The 19,807-nt window shown below is 35.5% G+C and overlaps 1 non-coding gene across 1 annotated transcript; it reads right to left on the minus strand.

Moving 5' to 3' along the window:
* Window positions 1–8,954: 8,954 nt before the first annotated feature.
* Window positions 8,955–9,056, minus strand: LOC122119037. Its single transcript, XR_006149502.1, has one exon. It is a non-coding gene; the product is annotated as a U6 spliceosomal RNA (small nuclear RNA).
* Between the last annotated feature and the right edge of the window lie 10,751 nt (window positions 9,057–19,807).

Below are 19,807 nucleotides of genomic sequence, written 5' to 3' on the forward strand. Positions count from 1 at the left end.
ATTGGCCTTCCCCTACATATAGTCAAATATTTAGGAATGCAAAGATTTCCATTGAAAATTCATTAAGCTCACCTCTAAGAGAATGCACATTTCTGGAATTTGGTCTGCTGTCTTGTTCTTATATGCACAGGCTTTCTAAGATTTATTTGCTCTACAAAGAATTGTGTTTTCCAATCTTCGTGTGACCAATTTTAGTCTCTCTGATCAGTCTTTTGACCCTCTCTCTGAAGTCTCATTTCAGTCTGTCTCATAAAATTATATTAGTTATCAGCTAAATGACTCTCAGCTTCTGTATTTTGCCTGACTTCATGTAGGCTGTGATAGTTGCCCTAAATCGCTTTGCCTACTGGTGTTTTGTTTTGTTTTGTTTTTAGAGGTCTAGGATTACTATTCAAGGTAGTAGCTTCTCGGGGCCCCATTGATCCCCAGGCCTAGAGTCAATGGGTTTTTCTCCTAAAGATACAAAGAACAGCTGAATGAATTCCTGTTTTAATTGTATCAAAATGAGGCTATCCGGCATCCTTGAAAAGCCATGGATAATCCAATGTAACCACTTACAAAAATGGTCTATCAAGATGGCTTCTCAAGGTTGACTGTGAAAAAAATGCTCATTTCCAAGTCAACACCATAAAAGAGATCACATCCCTGGGAGCAGACTTTTGGAAGGACGGTACCTCTTCCTTCCTTCTCTTATGATAGACCAAACCATAATATTCTGCAGTTGTGGTCAGCCTTAAGCAAATTTTCCCTAGAATATTCTGTAGTGTAAAAGAGGACTAACTATCAAAATAAAGGTGAAAATACTTGTCTACTACACACTGAATTATCTATTTTATATCTGTTGTTATTTTCATTACTTCAAACATATGGATAATTTAAACTTGGGATTAGACAAGTGGCAAAATATTAATAGCATAAACATTCAGTTTACTTTCATATATTCAATATAGTACACTTAACCCTCTATGGAAAATTAAATCCAACTGTAGAAACAATCGCAGAAATATAAAATAACCCTCAATATGTATAATCAAGCACACATACACCATCAACTATCTACTCAGAAATTCAGTCTCACTATAAATATTTATTTGGTAGAAAACAATAAAAATTTAATTAATGAATTTGACTTTTAAGTATCATCTGAAACACTCCTCATATATACAATTTTATATAATTTTATAGATTTCACCTAGACAGGAATTTAACATACATGTAGACATCAAATTTCCACAATTTAAGCTAGATGAGAGTATTCAAACTCTGATGTACTGTGTAGTATGAATATTACCACAGTGCTGAACCCTTCCACCTAATACCAAGTCATGTGCAATAATTTATTATTTGATGTTAAGATGAGTGCTAAGTGTAGAATACACTTTGAATTATTACATTAATTCACAGAAATGAAACAATAATGATATGTTATTTGTTTAAATTCTAATGCTTCTCAATTTTACAATTCATGAAATATATTATTAAACTTAGTTGCCCTTTCTTTTCTATAGGTACTGAAATTAAAATTATATATTAAACATTCAATATTAAGAAATCAATAATAAGTAACCTTTTTAAAAAATGATATACTATTAAACTGTGATTTGACGTATGGTTCTAACAAGTTATGAGGTAAAAAAAAACATTACTAGAATTATTAGTAATATTTTTTAACTTACCAGCTTGTTGTTTACTAATTTTGTCATTTTTTTATTCTTGTTCCAAGTCATCTCTTCACCTTAATTGTGTAATTTTCTATTTTATCTCTATTGCTTTACTGATTGTGCATTTTGTTTTCCCTTTTTAGTGACTGACATGAGGCTGAAAATCTGTATGCTAGTTTATTACTTCTTATGTTAAAGTCAAATTACTGCTCTCCACAACTGTTTTACTCTTCTTAGTATAGTACAGTATTTCTCCCACTCACGTCTCCTGTATTGCTGCTTGCTATCATGTATTTTATGTTTTTTATTTAAATTCTATTGTCAAGTTAATGTACAGAGGGGTTATATTTACATAAGTAAGATAATGAATTCATTTCTTTTATAACTTGTTATCCCTTCCCCCATTTTTCTCCCTCTTCCTTCCCAATGCCCCTCCCAAGACTATTTCCAACATATTGTCTTGTGAGCATCACTGGTTCATATGTTCCCCCCTTTTGTCCTTTGTCTCACCGTTTTACTTTTTCCCTTTCCCTTAACTAGTTCAGATCAACATATTTACAATACCCAGGGAATCAAAATCAAATACAGTTACTACAGAGGATAAATCATAAGTGTGGAAAACACAAAAGGATAAAAAGAAATCACATAGTACATTTAGAACAGCAACAAGATAGAACATATCTTGGAGATCATTTCCCTTGGAATCACATTACACCTTCATATGTACATAGCTATTGAGCTATTCTTCTTATCTACTAAGATTATCCTTGATGTACACAATAATGCTCCCCTATTACACAGTAATTCCACTTCTTGGCATTTACCCAAGTGACCACAAACAAGGTCACACTAAAGCTACCAGAACAATTATGTTTATCACAGTATTATTTATCATAGCTAGGATATGGAATCAACCCAGATGCTCCTCAGTATATAAATGGATCAAGAGAATGTCACACACACACACACACATACACACACATATACACACATACACACACATATGGAATACTAAGCTTCCATCAGAAAGAATGATACCACCTCATTTGTAATGATATGGAAGATCTTGGGAAAAAATCATATTAAGTGAAGTAAGCCAGACTTAAAGAAACATAGGTCCCATTGTTTCCCTTATTTGTAATTATTAGTTTACATCTAGGATAATCTCATGTATTTTAATTTGACATTTTGTTCTATGTTGAGCATACAACATTATTGCTACATTGTTTGTTATTATTTCTGCAATCAGGCAGGTATATTTAAAGAATTACGTTCATGACATCCATTACTGAAGGAAGAACATCTAAAAGAGCAGCACCTACTAGGAAGAACAACTCCTACTCATTTAGCTTCATTCCTATGTAAGGCTCGTTTTGTCCTCTGTATCCTCATGTTGTACATTAAAATACTTGGTCATCCTGCATATTTACTATCTTCTACATTGTGACCTAAATGCCCCAGCAATTCCAGTTTGCTTTACTTTTAAATAAATTTCTCTCTTAATGATTGAGGTTGGTGTATGTGTGTGTGTGTGTGTGTGTGTGTATGTGTGTGTGTGTGTGTATAGCTTTACAAATATCAGAAGACAACATTTTTCTTCATTTAGAATACATCTTTCAGGTCATTGTAAGTTATGCCTAATTGGAGAAATCTCTTGCTATTTTATTTTTATTTTTATTTTTTTTTGGTCCGGTCGTGGAGCCTGAACTCTGGGCCTGGGCGTTGTCCCTCAGCTCTTCAGCTCAAGGCTAGCGCTCTACCACTTGAGCCACAGCGCCACTTCCGGCTTTTTTCTTTTTTCTTATGTGGTACTGAGGAATCGAACCCAGGGCCTCGAGCATGCAAGGCAAGCGCTCTACCACTGAGCCACCTTCCCAGCCCTCTCTTGCTATTTTAAAGATGAAACAGAAAAATATATTTGTGCATGCACCACAGTTGCTTTATTAGTCTGTCGTTGTACACTTAACATCTATTTATATCTGGGCGGCTGTTGTGAACAATGTGAATAGCAAACAACTACAGTTATACTTACGAGTTACCCAGAGAGAAATAATCAAATGATTGTTGTGTCAGATGATATTTCAACTTTGCATTTCTTTAGAAAACTGCAAAGTACTTTCTACAATGAGAATACTAACCTGTATTTTGAACAAGAGTGTAGAAATTTTCCTTTTCTCACACTCTCACCAACATTATTACATTTTGAATTTTTTAAGGGCAGGATTTTACTATGTGCAGAACCCCAGACTGGCCTTAGACTCAAATCCTCTTACTCCAAACTGCTAAATGCTTGGAATTACAAGCCTTTTCCACCACACCTGGTTCGTTTGATTTTTCTGATAAGTTATAATAGTTATGAAGTAGTATCATAGTAACTTTCAATTGCAATTCTCTAATGACTTCTGTTCAGAAAGCATTAACCCAGCATAGAAGTGGTATTAAACATTACTTTGTAAACACACTGACGCTTTTCAGGGCTTTTTGGAAAACATTTCTATTCAGAACTTTTGTCCATTTTTAAACGTTTCTTGTTAATCTCATCTTTAATCTCTCTATATAAAATCAATACTTAATTCAATATAGTAGAAAGGAAAAAATTAAGCAACTCCTAACATTTTTCAATTTTCAATAATATTATATTGTTTAAATTATTTTCTGTTTTCACGTAAGACTATATAAATAAATTTAGTTAGACCTTTTACAAGGCTATATGTATTTTATTTATTTTTCTTTCATGGCTTTTTCCAAAGCCTGTGTGTCTAATATTTCTAGGTTTCTTTCAGTCTCATGTAGTTCAGATTTCAAACTGAAGTATAAATGGAAAGAAGCAAAAAAAAAAAAAAATAGAGTTCCTCTCATCTGATGATGCCTCTACAAGAATGAGGGATGAGTTCATTCTTCTAAGGACCTTTGATTGGCTATCAAAAAGAGAATTCATTCCTCTAGGTATTCCCTATTTTTGCAATTTAACTTAAATCATGTAAAACACAATATACTACTCAGAGACTTTTACGTTTTCATCAGGTTTGCACATTTTCATATGGAGTTCACCTCAGTCTCCAAAATTCCTTTTCATTATTCTGTCCCTGATGTTTTTATACTGCCAAGACATAATAAAACCAGTTTGATTTACAGCATGAGAATTTATCCACCTGGCTGCCTTTGAAGCAGAGCATGGTCAATAGAGAACATTCCTTCTGGTTTCTCATTACATGTAATGGCTTTTGTAATCCTTATTGCATTCTATTTAGTATTTTAAAAAACTGCTGGCTAGTTTGTGATCATTTGGGTAAATGTCCCCAAGTGGTATTGTTGGATCGTAGAGGAGCTCTATGTGTAGTCTTTGGAGGAACCTCCATACTAATTTCCAAAGCTGTCGAACAAGTTTACACACCCAACAATAATGCATTAAGGTTCCCTTCTGTCCACATACCCTCCATCATCTGTTGTTATTAGAGTTCTTGATTATAGCCATTCTAACTTGGTGATATGGTATCTCAATGTTGTTTTGATATGCATTTCTTTTATGGCTAGAGAGGTTGAGCATTTCTTCATGTGTCTATTGACCATCCTCCTTTCCTCTTCAGAGAAGTTTCTCTTTAAGTCTTTAGTTCCCTTATTTATTGGGCAGTTGTTTCTTTGAGAATCTTTCATTGGGGGATTTAATTTTTTTTAGTTCCAGGTATATTTTGGATATGAGACCCTTGTCCATTACCAGCACAACTATGTTTATTGCAGCATTATTTACCATGGCTAAGATAGGGAACAAACCCAGATGCCCCTCACTAGATGAAAGAATGAAGAAAATGTGATATATATACACAATGGAATTCTAGGCCTCCATCAGAAAGAATGACATTGTCCCATTTGTTAGGAAATGGAAAGACTTGGAAAAAATTACATTAAGTGAATTAAGCCAGGCCCCAAAAAAACATAGTTCCCATGGTTTCCCTTATTTGCAATAACTAGTATATATCTGAGACAAGCAGAAAAGGTCAGATAAGTTGATGTTAGGTGAAATGAACCCCAAGATAATTATTCAATTTTTTTTTGTCTTTATTGCAATTGTTTCAAACACTTATAAGATGATTTCTTTGTTGATTTGTATGTCTGTCACCCATGGTAAAACCCATGTTTTCACTGTATTTGATGTTGGTATAATTTTTGGAGGGGAAGGGAAAAAAACAAATCGTTTAAATAGGGATGCAGGTGGACTCATTGCAATAATAAGATGTACAAGTCCTTATGTCGAAAAACGAACTTTACATCTTTTGCGGGGGGTGGTGGGGGTTCGTGGGATGGGAGGCTGTGGGGGGAGATGGGAAGGTATGGGAACAGGTTGCAAAGAAGGAGGCAACAATGCTTGATAAGAAATATACTCATTATCTTGCCCATGTAATTGTAAGCTCATTCCTAGAAGTTTATTTTAAGTATTTCCCAAGTTTTATTTCTCTTAATTCTTAAGAAAACATTTGCTATAATTCTAATATTATTACCATTTTAGTGTTAGGAAATATTGTAATTATAGGCACTAAGTACATGGCCCAAAGACATATAGTGGGGAAGTGAATGAATCAAAATTTCCAAAAATTAGCAATAAAAAGTAGGTAAAATCCTCTCCATTCCCTTACACTCTCAATTCAATATTCATGTTGTCCAAGAAATATTAGCAATTATTGCCCACGGTAATTGTTTTCTGTCACATTATGTCTTCAACACAGACTGTGTTGGTAAGTGAGGTCTAAAGAGAGACAAATCTCTTCTGTTCCACAGTTCCAGTATACATTTTAAAAATTACTAAAAATAGATGGTAGCTGGTGGCTCAAGCCACCATATAATCCTGGCTACAGAAGAAGCTGAGATCTGAGGATTGCGCTTCAAAGCCAGCCCAGGCTGGAAAGTCTATGAGACTCTTATCTCCAATAAACCACTAAGAAAGCAGTAATAGCACTGTGGTTCAAGGAGTAGAGCACTCGCCTTCAGCTGAAAGGCACAAGGACAATGCCCAAGCCCAGAGTTCAAGCCGCATGACCAAAACAAAAACAAAAACAAAAAAAGGACTTACTATCTTTTAAGAATCCAAAAATGAAATAAATTCACATATAATCACTCCAAAATGCTTTAAAAGCAGAAGATGATAAAGAAGCCTCCATGAAGTAAATTTTCTTCTACTTTTTAAATTATTCTGAAAGCCTTGTGCTTCTTGGTCACACCTGTAATCCTGTCTACTCGGGTATCTGCTCAAGAAACTGAGATCCATGGATAACCGTTGGAAGCCAATCAGGACAAAAAATATTCATGAGATTACTTTTTTAAAAAAATTAATGAACTAGCAAAGAGACAGGAATGGAGATGTAGCTTATATAGTAGCTCATCAATCTAAAGAGGAATAGACTAGCAAGACCTTGATGCACTGAATTCAAACTCTGAGAATGAAAATGCGCAGGCATGCACATACCCAAACACACACACACATTTATTCAAAATATCTTCATATCAGTGTTTTGCATTAATTTCTTTGTTAACGATATTATATGGGTAAAATAGGGGAAATATTCTCTTCCATCCCAGAACATTTTTATGTTTTTTATTGTAAAAGTACTGTACAGACTGGTTACAGTTACATGAAAAAAGTAACGAATACATTTCCTATCAAGCATTGTTACATCCTCCTTTGTTTTCCCCCACCATCCCTTCCCTCCCACCTCCACAAGTACACTGCCCTCCCCCCATCCACCTAAATTTTAAAGTTCATTTTTCAACATACTGTCTTGTGCATCAAATTGTTGCAATGGGTCATACTGTATCCTTACTTAAGAATTTTTTTTCCCCTTTCCATCCCCAAATTAGAGAAGTGTATATACAAGATGGAGGTGCACCAACATCAGATACAGTGAAAACAGGGGTTTAAGTGTGGGGGACGCACATATAAATAAATCACATCATACATTATAAATATATTAGAAACAACAGAAAGAAATAAAAAAAAACACTTGTGTCCCTGTCTTGAGGTTCATTTACCTTAACATCATATTTTCTAGTCATATGCACATGTTTTGACTTTTTCTTTTTTTTAATTGTGAAAATACCATACAGAGGAGTTACAATTACATGGAAAAGGTAATGTGTACATTTCTTATCAAGCATTGTTGCCTCCTCCTTTTTTTTGCCTTACCATACCTTCTTTGCTTATCCCAGAGATACATTAGTTATTGCAAATAAGGGATACCATAGGACCTATGTTTCTTTTTTTTATTGTGAAAATACCATACAGAGGGGTTACAATTACATGGGCTAGTTATTGAGTGCATTTCTTTTTTTTATTTTGAGAATACTGACAGAGAATTTACAATTACATGGGCAAGATAACGAGTACATTTCTTATCAAGCATTGTTGCCTCTTCTTTGCTTCCCACTCCCATCCCTTACCATACTCTCCCACTTCCCCCACCTGGTCCTCCTCCCCTCGAAGTATTAAAGTTCATTTTTTGACATAATGACTTGTACGTCTCATTGTTGCAATGGTTCCACCTGTATCCCCAGTTAAACGAATTGGTTTTTTTCCTTCCCCTCCACAAATTATACCAACATCAAATGCAGTGAAAGCATGGGTTATACCTTGGGGGAGGGACATACAAAGCAACATAGAAATCGTCTTATAAATATGTTAGAAAAAATTGCATGAAAGGAAAAAAACAAAGAACAAAAAAAAATTTCAATATTTATCTTAGGGTTCATTCCCCTAACATCGACTTATCTGACCTTTTCTCCTTGTCTCAGACACATAGTAGTTATTGCAAATAAGGAAAACATGGGATCTATGTTTCTTTGGGCCTGGCTAACTTCACTTCTTTGGGCCTGGCATAATTTACTTAATATAATTTTTTCCAAGTCTTTCCATTTCCTAACAAACTGGGTGATGTCATTCTTTCTGATTGAGGCATAGAATTCCAGTACACACACACACACACACACACACACACACACACACACACACACACACATTTTCTTGATCCATTCATTTACTGTGGGGCATCGGGTTTGGTTATGCATCTTAGCTATGGTAAATAATGCTGCAAGGAACATAGTTTTGCTCGTAGTTTTAGTATGGTCTTGTTTTTGATCATTTGGGTGAATGCCCAAAATGGGATTGCTGGGTCTTAGGGGCCCTCTCTGTAGTCTTTTGAGGAACCTCCATACTACTTTCCAAAGTCTTCGAACAAGTTTAAACTCCGAACAACAAGGCATTAAGGTTACCTTCTGTCCACATCCCATCAGGAAATCTGTTCTTTTAAAAATCTGGAATGCTTCACGAAGTTGAGTGTCATCCTCAGTCAGGGGCTATTCTTCTCTTTATTGTTCCAATGTTAGTGTATGTGCTAATGAATTGAGCACAGAACAATTTTATATATAAAGTGTAATTGATTTTCTTAAACTAGACAATTCCAAAAAAATTAAATTCAAAAGAATTGTCGTGAAATTTTAGAACCATGTATTTCTTACATAAGAACACATTTAAGAATAAAGTCAAGATTGACATGTCAAAAACAAAATAATTCCAGACATTTGTTGTTCAACGGATGTGTAGGAGGAGGAATTCAATTATTCTGTGCAAGGAACCTGTCATAATGAACACTATAGAAATTGTTAAGGTTTGTTAAAATTTTAATGTTTTAAATATGTTTAATTTTGGGAATGTGCTCATATATGCCAAAATTAAGACTATTTAGCAGGTTGTAAAACTTTTCATTAAAGCATTTAAGATTCATGGTAGCAGTCATATACTACTAAGTATGTACATTTCAGAGTTTATACAATCTTTACTAATGAGAAGTTGCAAAGTGTTTGTGTAAAGATGCAGAGTGAAGATTTAAGACATTAACTTCACAGTTTCTGTTAAAATTTAAGGGCTTCCTTATTTTATATGTTAGCGAGGAACAAATGATGGTATAATCCATATACAAATGATGAGATGAACCATAAAAAATAATCTTAATGGGTAATTATAAAGGCTACTCATCGCCTATAAAATTCTTGTTGAGCATCATAGACTTAGGCAGTTTTAATATGAGAAAATAATAAATCGAATATGTAGTACATTTCAAATACTGGAAACAGTGGTAAATGTCTTGTTTTTTATTTTATTAATCATTAATATTTATGTATTGGTTTTCCTTATTTGTAGCATTGTTTTCCTTGGTGTAATATAATACAACTTTTTGTATGTCATCATTAGGAAGTACTTCGAGAATGTTATTGGGATGGCCACACCGTTTTTTATAGGTATATGTGAATTTACAAAGAGCAAAATTAATAAGAACAAAATATTGATTAAAAATTTTATCAATTAGAATCTGAATCAAGAGTGTTGATAAATGTCCACACCTAAAATCTTAGCCCTAGACTGAAGCACTGGTGTTACAATGTTGAGCACACAAAAGTGAGAGACTGTGTTTTGTTTTGTTTTTGTTTTGTTTTTGTTGGTTCTGGGGCTTGAACTCTGGGTCCTGGGTACTGTCTCTCAGCTCTTCAGCTCAAGGCTAGTGATACTACTTGAGTCACAGCACCTCTTCCATCTTTTTCTGCTTATGTGGAGCTGAGGAATCAAACTCAGGACCTCATGCATGCAAGGCAAGCACTCTACACTGAGCCACCCTCCCAGCACCTGAGAGACTGTGTTTTAAAAAATCATCTAAACAACATTTACTGTAGTTTTCTGAAGTCTTTCATCCTACACTGAATATTTTTTCTTACGAGCTTTCTAATAAATATTTAATCTATTTAATTTTGAAAAGTACTGTGTACCTCCCACTTATTTCTGGCATTTCTGACATCAAAGATTCTCTGTGTGTCAGGGTGGATACTTTTGCCCGTAACAAGTATTATTGTTGAACAGATAACATCTGGCTACTTACAGAACAAAGGATGTGAAGCTAGATTAGCCAGATAAAGAACTTCCAGGACAATTCAATGGCAACTCATGTACTCTCTCTGTAGGTGAATAGGCAGCACAGAAAAGAAATTCTTATATTTGAAAGTGATTGAGTGTGTGTGCACATAGGTGTTCACTTATTTATCTGTTATTATAGTTTTAGATATATTCACTAGTATTAAACAATATTTCATATATATATATATATATACATATATATATATATGTGTATATATATATGTATATATGTATATATATACATATATACATATATATGTATATATGTATATATATATATTTCATATATATATATATATATACATATATGCATATATATGTATATATATATATATATATATGCAATAACATTTTCCAAAATCCAGGGAACCACCTCCATGGGCATCACTTTCCTATGTTGCTCTCTGGGTAATAAGAATGAAACGTGGAATTGTCCTGTTGTAGAGAACTTACTCAGAGATTCAAGCATTTTTCTTTTAATATGTTGCTTGTTCCTAACTCTAAAATTAGGAAGTCTGTTAATATATATTTTATATTATAATATATTTAATATCTTATATATAATGTATAATTATTGTTTATTATAAAATATATTTCATATAATACCTGAGAATATTATATATTTATAAGGAAAAATACAACAAACGTATCAGTCCATACTTTCCTAGTCATGATTAGCTTCAGTACAGTTAAGCACATTACATCTCAACAGGAAAATTCTGCTGAAGTTCTGATCTCCTTGGGCAAGATAAGGAGAATTCCTGTAAAAGAAGCCTCTCCTCAATTATGAGAAAAGATATGTTTGGAAGTTTAGTTTAGTTTAGTTTAGTTTTTTTTTTTTTTTTTTTTTGGCCAGTCATGTGGCCTGAACTGTGAGCCTGGGCCCTGTCCCTCAACTCTTCAGCTCAAGGTTAGTGCTCTACCACTTTAACCATAGCGCCACTTCTGGCTTTTTCAGCTTATGTGGTTCTGAGAAATTGAACCCAAGGCCTCATGCATACCAGGCAAGCATTCTACCACTGAGCCACCATTCCAGCCTAAGTTTGCAAGTTTTTGAGAAGAGGAATTTGGCATTTGCTTTGCATCCTTGATTAGTCATGAATAGATATTATTTAGCTCCAAATTTTGTCTCCTTGTAGGTTCCCTAAACAGTTACACATCAGCCTCATTCCATCACATATCTTTAAGTCCTTCTTTTATTTCTTTTTATCATTATTGTTTTGTTGTCGTTGTATTGCTGATCCTAAAGCTTGAACTCATGGCCTAGGCAGTGTCCCTGAGCTCAATGCTAGTGCTCTACCACTTGTGCCGTGCACCACTTCTGGCTTTTTCTGTCTGGACATGCTTTGAATCATAATATTCAGATCTCAGCCTCCAGGGTAGCTAGGATTACAGGTGTGAGCCACCAGTGCCAAGCAAGTCCCTCTCTTTTAGATATTATTCTAAAAGCCTCCAATCCAAGGTCACTCCTAAGATTGTAAATGGAACTATGCCAATAGTTCCTTTAATTGTTCTGGCTATGGTGTTTCTTTTTCAAATTATATTGAAACTACTTCACTGTTCTCTTCCTAATCCATGATTCTAGATGTTTTAGTAATAATTACATAAATTTAGAAGCTATACACCCTAAATCTCTCAATTATTAATTTCATTTAATTCTTTCAATATGATTATTTTTCAATACAAATATGAACTTATACTCACCACTTATACTCACCTTCTTGAATCTACCCCTTGGCATGAGCTGTGCCTGGGCCTATTCTACCTCAAATGCAAGAGGTTGGCAAAAGAATAGCCTACAGTATTCCTGCCTAAGAGTGAGGACAAGTAGTTGCGTGCCTAAAAGAAGCAATGCCTTCCTTGCATGGGGAGGGATGGGAGAGACAACAGCCTAGAGAGCAAACTGGCAGTCACAACATTTAACAACTTCTCCTTTGCGGACACTGATCTCCTGCAAAGTGGCAGTGAGATAACTCACCTAGTGAATTTTCATATAAGAAGGAAGTTGTCATGTCTCACTACACAACTCACTTGTAGTCAAAGAGAGGGTCATTCTTTTGTGTCCTCCTTAGGCCCAGTCTCATTTTATCTCCATCTTAGACTTTGCCCAGACTTTATTCCTACCAGAAGGTCCCTGATGAGGAGGAATGTGTGATCTCTTGGCTTTTGATTAGCCCTATGGGAACTAATGCCACTTTTAATTTTGATCTTGTTCATTCTGCCAACCCTGTGGTGGGTGGTGGGAAAGCTCATTCTCTGAATTGTTCCCTATTACCAGATCTCTTCAGAGAAAGTCTAGGAATGACAGATTCTGCCTGAGGGAGTGTTTCTCCATTTCCAAAGAGGTCATTTAATATCTGATTATGAGGCCCACGTGGTGGTCCTTCCCCATATCCTCCGAACAGGAGTGGATGTTACCTCAGACACCAGGCCATCCTCATATTTCTTCAGCTCTTTCTCATGAAACTACAGGTCACAGGAGTTGAGTTGTGAAACAAGGAGAAATGAGAGTAGCAGAACAATCATTGGCATGGGGAGGAATTAGAAACTCTGTTTGAAAAAAGGGCTCAGAAAATCTAGGATCACTCATAACATTTGGGAATCACATCACTGGATTCGGTAATAAAATTAATAAATTACTACCTAAATTAGTAACTCCACGGCTCTGACTACATTACAAGTGTTCTTTCAAATGGTAGCTGTACTAATTTGATGAGGAAAAAGGAGCACATTTTTTCCTCACAAAGTTCTGCTAAGTATCTTCTTCCATTACCCAGGTTGTTCTTACCCTCTACTTGTCGGTTACTTTCCTTTGCTGGATTCAATCAATGACACTTGAAAGTGTGATCATCTTCAGACATGTAATTACATTTTGTTTTAATCCATTTGTTATAATATAAAACAAATTTTTGGGGAAAATATGTCTATGCTATATTTTCTTCTATGCCATAGTTATTTGATGTTATTAAGTATTATTTTAATAGTTTCATTTTTAAAACCTGAGGAAAATGTTTTGTTACTGTTAGCACTAATTAGATGCAACTATTTTTGTATTTTTCCATATCTGTATATTTGTTATTAAGCTTCTAACATTGTCTTTTCCCCCTACTGTTGCCTTCTTAAAATTGCTTCAAATTATAAACTCTATATGATGATCTGTATGTGTTCATTTATAAATTTAAATTTTTATCTAATATGCACATTTTATATGATATTTTCATCCTATTGTAACAGCTCTGAAATCAATATGGAAGTCCTTCATTAAAGAAAAAACACAATGCCACAAAACCAGTGAAATTATGATTAGGTATCTATCCAAAAATATTTAGCAATGATATAGTAGAAACATCCACTTCTCTTATATACCAAAACATGTTTGTAGCTATGTAAGGTGCATATTCTTTATTCTTTCCTTATGGAACATCCAGGTTGATTACACAGCTTGATTTCTATGAATATTGCTGCCATGAACATATATGTTCATATTGATTTATATTCTTTCACTATGTATCCAAGTTGCAATAATGGTCTTCAAGATATGTGTCTTTTTTGTATCGTGTAAACTTCCATTATGATCTCCATATGGGTTTCACTAGTTTACAATGCCACACCACCAAACACAGTTCCTTATTTATTTCAATCTCTCCAGCAGTTTTTGTTGTTGTTTTTTGTTTTTTTTGGGTCCGGTTGTGGGGCCTGAACTCTGGGCCTGGGCGTTGTCCCTCAGGTCTTCAGCTCAAGGCTAGCGCTCTACCACTTGAGCCACAGCGCCACTTCAGGCTTTGTTCTTTTTGCTTATGTGGTGCTGAGGAATCAAACCCAGGGCCTCAGTCATGCAAGGCACGCGCTCTACCACTGAGCCATCTTCCCATCTTCCCAGCCCCATCCAGCAGTTTTTTTTATTTGCGTGGTGATAGCTCTTCTGGTGTGTAAGATGGGATCTCAGTGACTTTCCTATTTATTTTCCTATGTATTTCTTATGTGGATAAGAATCTCAAACATTTCATTTATTTACTAAACATTGGTATTTCGTTCTTGATCAGTGTCTTTCTTTGTCTTTTGGTATTTGATCAATTTTTAAGTTTTATAATATTTGATTATTTCCCACTCCAAATATTCACTTTAGTAAAAAGATTTTTTTCATTACAGTGGTGTATTGCTTAGATATTTTGATTTTGTGAAGGCTAAGAGAATTTGATATTGTTCTCTCAGTCAAATTATAAGCCTGTAAAAATGAAGTGAACCTGATTAAATGAAGTTCTTTCTGCACATTTTCTCTGGTACAGATTTCTCTGATTTAAAAAATGTATATTTTATGTCATTCTGGATGCCTAACTAAGTCTGTGTGTGTGGATGATACAGTAAGAATTACAGAATTCGCCACATAGATTTTGGAGCAAAGGCTTACAGCTGGTAACTGGGCAATGATTCAGAAGACAGCTGAGGCTGAAGCTATGATCCCTTCTACCTGTGTTCAGTTCCCAATCTCTTGTAATACACCCCTCACTTCCCATGCGGTGGTTTCTTTTTCTATCCAAAAGGTTTCTGGAGCTTCATGTTATTCTGGCCTCCTAGTAGGCCAACATGAGGGGAGTGAAAGCAAGCAAGGCAGATATGGCAGAGGAATTTATTTATTTTTAATTGTGTAAATACCATACAGAGGGGTTACAATTACATGGGCAAGGTAATGAGTACATATCTTATCAAGCATTGTGAACTCCTCCTTTGATTCCCCTTCCTATCCCTTCCCAACTCACCACCCCCACCCCGTGGTCCCTCCTCAGACCTCCCTCCCACTAAAGTTGTAAAGTTTGTTTTTCAACATAACGTCTTGCACATTTCATTGTTGCAATGGATCCACCTGTACCACAATTTAAACAATTTGTTTTTTCACTTCCCCTGCACAAAGTATGCCAATATCAAGTGCAGTGAACACAGGGGGCATACCGTGTGGGAAGGACATAAAAAGCAACAAAGAAATCATCTTATAAATATGATAGAAACAATCACAAGAAAGAAAAAAATTGAATTCTTATCTTGGGGTTCATTTCGCCTAACATCAGCTTATCTGACAGTTTCTGCTGGTCTCAGAAATGTACTAGTTATTGAAAATAAGAGAAACCATGAGCCTATGTTTCTTTGGGCCTCGCTAACTTCATGTAAAAAATATTTTTGGTCGGTTTTGGGACTTGAAATCTGGGCCTGGGCACTGTCCCTCAACTCTTCAGCACAAGGCTAACACTATGTCACTTAAGCCACAGTGTCTCGTCCAGCTTTTACTGCTTATGTGGGGTTGAGGAATCGAACCTAGGGCCTCATGCATGCAATGCAAGCACTCTACCACTCTGCCACCTTCCCAGCCCTGGCAGAGGGTTTTTATCTGAAGATCCATCACACTTGGGAGCTTCTGGCTGAAAACTCCAGGAAGACAAAAGTGAAGAAACACTTAAGAGAAAATGTAAAACAGAAAGCCAAAATGTTTAACCCTAAAACAAATTTCTAGGATAAGGAGACTCACGAATTGGTGTCACCTGAGGAGAAAAAGGAAATATTCAAGAAGAATGAGAAAGAAGTGGGAGGGAATAGAGAGAAAGAGACCTAGACTACCCAGAGCTGGGACCTCAATATGAGCTTAATTTTACTGGGGAAACCAACCCCAAGGACGCAATACCTTACAATTTTGATTACTCTCTCTCATGCTACAAAGCCTATTCCAGATCCACTTCCACTCAGCATGGTGTCCATTCTGGGAACCAGACTGACTGCTGGAGGTTCCCAGGGAATGCAAAGAATGAAAACCATAGGGGTAAAGCTCATAAAAGACACATGCCATCAATTCTCACATGTCATTTGTCAAAGTAAGTTCTACAACCAAGCCTGGTATCAATGGGGATGGGAATAGATATTGAGAGCATTATAATAATATCTACTATTATTATCATATAATAATCTAACATCTATTGTTTCATCAAAGGGAGAGAGATAGCATTTCTCCCTTTTTAGGTGTATGGGACAGGGCATTCTATAGAATGTTCTTCAATTGGGGGCTCTCTGAATCTTTTCTCCCAAGATTGTGGCTATGAGGTTTCGGGGAGGAGAATTACAGTAGAAAAGTGAGTTCTCAAGCTGGGGTACTGATGGCTGATACCTATATTCCAAGCCTGAGGTCTGAGGATTATGATTTGAAGTCAGTCTGGGCAGGAAAATCCATGAGACTCATCTCCAATTAAACAAAAAGAGCCCGAATTGGATCTGTGGCTCAAATGTTAGAGCATTTGCTATGAGTGGGTAGGGGAGACAGAATCTTGACCCTGAATTTAAAGCCAGAATTGGGGGATGGGTGGAAATGTATTCTCAGTGCATGAAATCAAAGGTGTATTGTCAACATCACTATTGATGTTAACTTTTGGATAGAGTTGATCAGTTTTATTCTGGAAATGATTTGTTCCACTCTTCTCTGTCCTGTATTCTTTAAAAGAAACAGCTTTGAGCAATCTATACCTAAGATGTGTGGATTGCACTGAAGCACTGGATTCATTTTTTTCTACTTACAAAATGTTACATAAATAGTGTACAAAGGAGTTTTAATTTAATATGTCGGTTTGTGAGTACATCTTGATCGATGTCATTAATTTGATCATTCTTCTCTATCTCACCCAACCCCACCCCCTCCATTTACGTGGTCACATTTTCACACATGTACATTGAATATTATGACTGGATTCTCCCACTGCACCAGTTTGGCAAAGAAATTTCTTCATTGTACAGGCAAGGAAGATGAAGCTGAGGACCACAAGCCCAAGACAGCATAGCTATTACTTTGCATCAAGATTATTTGACTTACAAAATCTTTACCAAAAGAAGCATTATAAAAAAGAACATGGCCAGGAACTAGAAGCATCTATCTTTGTGTGTGTGTGTTGGTTCTGGTGCCTGATTGCTGTCCCTGAGCTGCTTTGCTAAGTGTTAGCACTCTACCACTTGAGCCATAGTACCACTTCCAACTTTATGGTAGTTAATTGGAGGTAAGAATCTCATGGACTTTCTATCCTGGGCTCATTTTAACCCACAATCTTCAGACCTCAGTTTCCTGAGTAGCTAGGATTGCTGGTGTGAGCCACTGGCAGCTAGCAAAACATCTATTAGTTGTCCCAAATAAACATGTGGAGCAATTGGTCATTTGATACTGGTGACACTCAACTTTGCTAATTAGGAGGCAAAGATTTATAAGAATGATATCATGACCAGTTTTGACAAAAAAAATTCGTAAAAAAACTACAAAAACAAAGAAAGCTAGATATAGTGTAATTTTCCTGTTATCTCACTATGTGGAAGCCATAGGTAAGAGATCATTGCTCAAGGGAGGCTTGGCCTGAAAAATAATCTAAAGTGGTTAGAGCCTTAGCACCTACAAGCACCAGTAGTGCCAAAGGAAAAAGAAAAGAAGAAAACAGAAAAGGAAAGGAAAGGATAAAAAGGAACTATTTGCTCTTCATTCATGGTTTCATTTCATTGGATAAAGAATTGAGAGTGTTTTGTTTATTGTTTTAGGATTCAGGCCTCTCTAACATAAAAGAATTTATTTCAGGTAAATATTGTATTATTACTATTTATTAAATTATTATTAGACCTTTAGGTTTGGAGATTGAAATCATGGCTTTGTATATATTAGTCTAGTTCTACAACTTAGCTGTACCCAAGCTCTCTTGTATAGTTTTGAAAATTGTTTATTAATTCTTCAATAGTTAGCTATTCTACTTTTCATCTTATATTTTCTCTCCCACCTTTTCCCCTATGTATTTTAGTTTATGTGTTGAAAACTCCTCAATTTTATCTTCTAAACTTAGAATTTTGCTTTTGAGTTTACAGAGAAGTCAGTTATTTGTGACATCTTTTAAAATTATATACAGATATATGTATTTCATATATATGATTGATTCTTTTTTTTTGGTCGGTCGTGGGGCTTGAACTCTTATAGTTCATTGCAATAAGCAACATTTATCTGATCATGTGCACATAGCTATTGAGCCATTGTGATCCTCTCCTAAGAATAGCTTCCCTTGTTCTTGCCATGTGAATGCTTAGAGTGCTGTTAATCATATCCAAGTGTAATTATTTGTCTTTTACTATCTATTAGATATACTTATAGATGTATGGGCATATATAGTTATTAGAAATGAGGAAAACCATGCAGCATATATTTAATTGGATCTGGCTTATTTCACTTAGTAGCATTTTCCCCCCAGTCTTTCCATTTCTTCAGGAACGGGATAATGACATTCTTTCCCATGGAAGCACAATACAACAGAATTGAAGATCCAGAAATGAATCCACTCTTATAGGCACATAATCTTTGATAAGGAAGTCAGAAACACAGGATGGAAGAAAAACAGCCTCTTCAAAAAATTGGTTTAACTGGCTGTACACAGAAAACTGAAATTAGATCATTTTATATCCTCCTGCAGCAGAATCAATTCCAAATGGATTGAAGAGCTCAATGTAAATGCAGATGCCTTAGGAATCTTACAGGAAGAGTTAGCAGAAACATGAGGGCTCTTTGGCATAGGTCAAAATTTCCAAAGTACGTCTGGATAAATGGGATTACATCAAAACAAATCAATCATTTGTCAGACTCAAAAGCCATGAAAAAAAGAGATAGTGTAGCACAGATTTATTAGGGAGCACAGATGAGAGCCTCAGCCAATGGTAAACCCTTTCTCCCTTTTCTAACTAGGTTAATTATTATGGGTTTACATGAATATAAGTATTTTCTGATGGGGATTAGTCAGAAAACAACTAACGCTAAGACAGAGATAGTATGTGAAATGAATTGTAGCTGGAGAAAGGGAGGGATTAAGGCATGGGTGTCTAGTTCAAAGACTTGGCTTGGTGCCAGCTAAGTAAGGTATAGCTGCACAAGGGAAGGGGAGTAAAACACGAGTGGTTATAAACAAAAGCACTGGTCTGAAGCCTCAAAATAAGGACCTCAGTCTGTGTGGACAAAACAGTCTCTAACAATAAGTTTTATTTAAATTAACAAGAACGATTTTAAATTTTTGCAGAGTGGGATGGTATATAGTCACAGGCAATTTCTCCTATGACAGGTAATCCAATCTACTCTTTCACTTGTTACCCACTCGCCAGGTTTCAACACAAATGACTACAATGAGATTGTACAAATGACGCTGTGACTTTT

This window comes from Dipodomys spectabilis, unplaced genomic scaffold (assembly GCF_019054845.1).
Source record: "Dipodomys spectabilis isolate Male_0828 unplaced genomic scaffold, ASM1905484v1 ptg000160l, whole genome shotgun sequence".
In the NCBI taxonomy this organism is placed as follows: Eukaryota; Metazoa; Chordata; class Mammalia; order Rodentia; family Heteromyidae; genus Dipodomys; species Dipodomys spectabilis.